This window comes from Papio anubis, chromosome 9, assembly GCF_008728515.1.
Source record: "Papio anubis isolate 15944 chromosome 9, Panubis1.0, whole genome shotgun sequence".
NCBI classification, from domain to species: Eukaryota; Metazoa; Chordata; class Mammalia; order Primates; family Cercopithecidae; genus Papio; species Papio anubis.
In genome coordinates this window covers 87,592,954-87,598,873 of record NC_044984.1, presented here as the reverse complement: position 1 = coordinate 87,598,873, position 5,920 = coordinate 87,592,954, and positions in this window count along the sequence as shown.

Sequence of the window (5,920 nt, the reverse complement as noted above, 5' to 3'; positions counted from 1 at the left end):
AATAATGGATGAAATCCATTCAGGCAGCTTGGTGGTTTAAAGCAAGACTGAACTTTCTACTTTTTGAAAAGTGTGTTTCCAGGAATAAAGCTGAGTGGGCAAAGCAAGACCTAATTTTCCCCACTGAATAGGAAATAAAATGACACATATTGAATGCTGTCTCAAAGGTGCTTATACTGGTTGGGAAAAGATGGCCTTGAGACCCAGGCTATTCATGTTAAGATTGAAGATGAGGTGAAAATGCGAATTAAATAATGCCATGGCAAAGTTGGCTGAAAATGAGTAAGCAGGACTTTGTGAACGCTTCATATTCCTAATAAAGCATCTCTTCCTTACTCAAACATCTTTTCCTCCCTCTTTTGACCTTCAGCAGGCTATAAAGAACAATGCCCTTCATTTGTGATTATCTAATCTCTAGAAACATGTCCTGCCCTCATATATTGCTGGTGGGAATGTAAAATGATGCAGCTGCTGGGGAAAGCAGTTTGGTGGGTTCTCAAAAAGGGAAACACAAAGTTATATGTGTTTATGACCCAGAATGTTCCACTCCTAGGTATATACTCGGGATAACTGAGACATATGTTCATACAAAAACTTGTGCACAAACATTTGTAGCAACATTATTTATAACAGGCAAAAAGTGGATACAGTCCAAATCTCTGTCACCTGAGGAATGGATAAATAAAATGTGATAGAGCTGTACCGTGAAATACTATTCAGTCATAAAAAGAATAAAGTACCGATAGTAAGAGTTGAAGAAGGAAGAAAGAAACATGAAAAGCAGCTTCACGGTAAAAGACAGGTTTATTTTGGGAAATAAACCTGAGAGGGGCTTCTGGCTGAGTTAGGTCAGGGGCACTCTCTCTTACAGACTAAGAGTATTTAAGGGTTTAGGGCAGGAGAGCTTATCACAAGCTCAGAATATTTCTGTGTTTCTTCGTCTTGCTTATTTGGGAGGGAGATTTTGTGTTTGTTTCCATACTTTTTTTTTTTTTTGCAGCTGCAGGCATACCCAAGTCTGCTTTTAGCTTCCCTATCTTAGTGCACCTAAAGGGAAAGGGATGTGCTTATTAGGGCCCACTGTTTTACTGGGGCCCATTGTATGAGTGTGAAGTTTGGCAGTTACCCAAGAGACTTTGCCCCTACCTTCTGCCCCTGACCTGTCTTATCTGTGTTTTACTGTCTGCTCTTTCTGGCTGCTTGTTGTTAGAAGAGAAGTGATTTCCTTGAAATGACTGAGATTAGAAAGGGAGCCGGAACTTGAAATGGCAATGTTTGTCCAAGATGATGGTGCTCCTGCTCTGTCACTGATACCTGCTACTACTTGGATGAACCTCGAAAACGTTGTGCTAAGTGAAAGAAGCCAGAATCAATGGGCCACATTTTGTTCGATTCCATGTATATGAAATGTGCAGAATAGGCAAATTATAGCCCCCCAAAATTCATATGTTGACATCCCAACCCTTAGTACCTCAGAATGTGACTGTCTTTGAATATGGGGCCTTTAAGGAGGTAATTAAGGCAAAAAAGAGGTCCTCTGGGTAGGCCCTCACCCAGTAAGACTGGTGTCCTTCTAAGAAGAGAGAGATTAGGACACAGTTACACACAGAGGAAAGGCCATGTGAAGACAGAGGGAGAAGACAGCCTTTTGCAGGTCAAGGTGATCAGGATAAACAGCCCATAATAGGTCTGGTAAGGTCTGAACAGGGGTCAGATTGTATAGTGTGTTATCAGCTAGGGTAAGGAGTTTTACTGTAATTCAGAGCCACTGGAAGGTCTTAAGCAGGGTTCTACAGATCTGATTAATATCTGGGAGTTAGGGTTTCCCTGGAGATTCTAACAAGGACTAAAGCATCCCTGACCTTAGACCCAGAGGTAATCTCTATCAACCTGGGTCCTGAATTAAACTTTCTTCATCCTGTTGATTGTCCTTGGTTTTCAGCAGAGTTTGCACAAAGAGAAATCAACACACCCAGGATAGCATGCCTCAGTACTCCAAACAGATTCTGAGAAGCATAAGGGTCAACCATAAATGTACATTTTTGCAAACCCTGTAATCTATTTATGCTACAAAATAATCTCCTAAACGGAGGAACTGAATCAACTGCAAATAGCTATTGTTGATTTTCTACGAGGACATTGGCAATCATGATGGCTCTGTGAGCCACAGGATTGTTGTAAAGAGAGATTTCTGGATGGTGATTTTCTGTACTAATCAGTGGATTTTTGTTTTCTCATCAGGGCCAAGATATCCAACCATAAACAAAGGAGAAATTTTGACTTGAGAAATATCTACTTTGTTAATAAGCAAAACTGAAAATGGAAAAAAGTAATTTTGTTTTGTAAACACAGGCTTGCTGTTCATTGAGTGCAAAGTATAACTCTTGCAAAATGTTAGGGGTACTTGGACCCCATGGTGCTAGAGTTTAAAATGGTTTTGGAGGAATTGAAACATCAGTTCTGTTTATTGCACAAATGTAGCAAACATGAAAGCCAAATCGTACAAATTATTTTAAACAACTGAATGCCACTTACCAGCTGTGAGCTACCTGCTTCAACAAAACTCTTTCAAGCCTAAATAAAGGGAAAAAATTTCTCTCCTCTCCATGTATTTAAAGATAGCATCCGAATTAACATCTGAGTCATAAATAGTCCATGAAACAGATGACTCCTCATCCTATGACTAGATGTTTTTTTTTTACCAGATAAAATTCTAAGTGAATCTCTTTTCTCTTTTGCACTTTTAAAAGCTATTTCCCTTCTCTGGTTTGGTCTTCTGGTTAATGTGCTGAGGCAGGCTCTTGGCAGCCAGATGGAGTATCATCTATATTTAGGGCTTCCATTAGCTTTTGTGTGTGAATCTGCTGCCATTTCCTAATTTCAACACAAATATTCTACGAGAGTGGATTGCCATTTATGTTATTGCTGTATAATAAAGTCATCATGCTAATATGCCTTATTTTTCCTGGTGATCCTTTTTGCTAATCAAGCACATTCCCTTTTTATTGGTCACATACCGATACATGAGAAGTTGTTACCTTGATAACATTTACCAGCATTCAGGTTGGTCAGTCTTGGTTCTGGCTTTTCTCACTGTCCCTTCCAGGCTGGTTTGGATACCATTTAATGTTTTCTTTTTGGTTCATGGGAGTTCAGCAACCCAGTAACCTTGAGAAAAGAGAAATGAGAAATGGAACCAGTTCATCTTAGGCTAAAAGATTCATTTTGACAGAGTAATTTTTTTTCCTTAGGATAAGAAATTACTGTGTCATTCCAATTGCATAGATACTACTGTGCCAAAGTGCTGCAGAGAGTTTCATGATGAACTTTTCTAAGAAAATTAATTGGATGTTAATGAAAGTTAGGGGGTGGTAGAATTCAAGGGAGAAGTACTCTGTTTTTTATCACCACTTCCCAAAATTATGTAGTCAAAGGCTCTTATGATGATTATAAAAATAGCAACCCCCACTTACTTGTGCTAGACAGAATATAAAGCAGTTTCACAACATTTCTGCTTTGAATTAGAGTAATCCTCTTGGTATCTGAAGACCTCCTCTGAGCCCAGCGTATGCTGGCTTTGCCACCAGAATCTTAGGAGTGAGGCCTTTGGCTAGGTTTGGGGGTTCTAATAAATTTAGCATATGGGCCAGTTGCGGTGGCTCACACCTATAATCCCAGCACTTTAGGAGGCCAAGGTGGGCAGATTACTTGAGGTCAGGAGTTCGAGACCAGCCTGGGCAACATGGTGAAACCCCATTTCCACTAAAAATACAAAAATTAGCCGGGCGTGGTGGTGCATGCCTGTAATCCCAGTTACTCAGGAGCCTGAGTCAGGGGAATCGCTTGAACCTGGGAGGCTTGCAGTGAGCTGAGATTGTGCTACTGCACTCCAGCCTGGGTGACAGAGCAAGACTCTGTCTCAAAAAATAAAAATAAAAAATAATAATAAATTTTAAAAAGCATAGCATATGGAACACTCTTCTAAAATCAGTGTCTGTAACAGAAAAAAAGAAAGAAAGAAAAATTTGAAGTTGCAAGTACTCAGACGGGTTTGTGGACACTGGAAAGGAGATGAGGAACCTACTCATCACCTTATTTCCAGGAGAAGGTGGGTGGCAGATTCATGCTTGTTCTCAATCATAGTGGTTGTTTGGACTCAGTAGGAGTATTTACTGTGAAGTCTGTCATATGAAGGAAAAACTCAGGGGTGCAACACAGTGGCCAGAAAAAATGGATGGTGTCATTTCCAGTCACCAAGGTGGGACACCTCATGCTTGTGGGTCAGCACAGATCAGACACGGGTGTCCAGAGTTAGCTCTTTTACACATGTGCCGAGACAGGCTTCTTGTTCCTGTCACACGACTCCCAACTGGAGAGGATGATGAGGGGAGAGCCCAAGCTACACCAATAACTCTTGGTGCCAGTTCCTGCTGTTTCATCTTTGTCTCCCCATCACAGCTGTATCGAGACCACTGCTGGCTGCCTTCTTGCTTCTCTAACTGCTTTTCTCTGGTTTCCTCCTTGGCTTCTCTTTCTGAAATTGTCACTTAAATGTTGACATAACCAGCCTGTGCCCTTTGGTACTTATCTATTCTCACTTTACCTACACTCCCTGGACAATCGCCTCCATTCCCATGGCTCCAATTACCATCTCTACTGCTGGCAGCTCTCAAGTGAAATCTACATCTCCAGCCCAGAACTTGTTCTGTGGTTCCCTAGATGTCTCAAACTCAGTGTGTTCGAACCTAACTCATGATGCTCCCACCCCCACAAACTATGCCTGCTTCTGAGATCTTGTCTATGTAATAGTGGCCAAGATTTACTGTGCTTGTGATATTCCAGGCTCCGTTCCAAGCATTTGACATACTTTACCTCATTTAACCTTTTCCAGAGCCCTGTACAGAAGATACAATTATTATCCCTTTCTTACACTCTGAGGCACCCAGTGAATCGGTGCCTTGCCCCAGGTTCAATAGCTAGCTGTGGACAGAGTCAGACTTTGAACGCAGACTGTTGAAACCGTAGCCCATGCTTTTAATCACTCGGCTGGACTGCTTGCTGTTGTACATTTACCCAAGTCAGAAACTGGAGCATCATTTTTGATGTCATCTTCTCCCCTGGCTCCCACATCCCATCCAATGCTAATCCAGTTCCTTTTACCTCCTGAATAACTGAGCCTTTCTTTCTTTCTTTTTTTTTGCTCCCAGGTCACTACTCTAGTCCAGGCTATTATCTCTTGCCTGGGCACTCACAATGGCTTCCTAACAGCTCTTCCTGCTGTTCTCTCTTCTTTCCTTTCCACCTCATCTGTTTTCCATACTGCAGCCAAAGAAATCTCTCTAAAACATAAATTCAAATGTGTCACTTCAGTAAAATGCTGCAATGGTTCCCCATTGTCCTCAGGGCAAAGTCTGGACTCCAATATGCCTGAAAAGGTATGCTCTGGGCTCTTTTCTCTCCAGCCTCATCCTTCTCCCTGACTTCATCCCCTCCCCTTGCCCTGTCAGCATGCCCCAGTCTTCCTGCGCTTCTTTCCTTTCCTGGCTCCTGGAAGGCCCCCTTCTCTCTCTCACCTCTTAGCCACTTAGTTGTCTGATCCCTTTGCCTATGATACAGTTTGGATGCTTGTCTCCTTCAAATCACATGTTGAAGTTTGATCCCCAGTGTTGAAGGTGGAGCCTCGTGGGGGGTGTCTGGTCATGAGGGCAGATGGCTCATGAATGGCATGGTGCTGTTCTTGTGGTAATCAGTGAGTTCTTACTCTTAGATCCTACAAGATCTGGCTGTTAAAAAGAGTCTGGCTCCTCCTTCTCCTCTGCTTGCTCCCTTGCTCTCTCACCATGTGATCGCTGCACACACCAGCTCCCCTTCACGTTCCACCATGAGTGGAAGCAGCCTGAAGACCTCACCGGAAACAGAT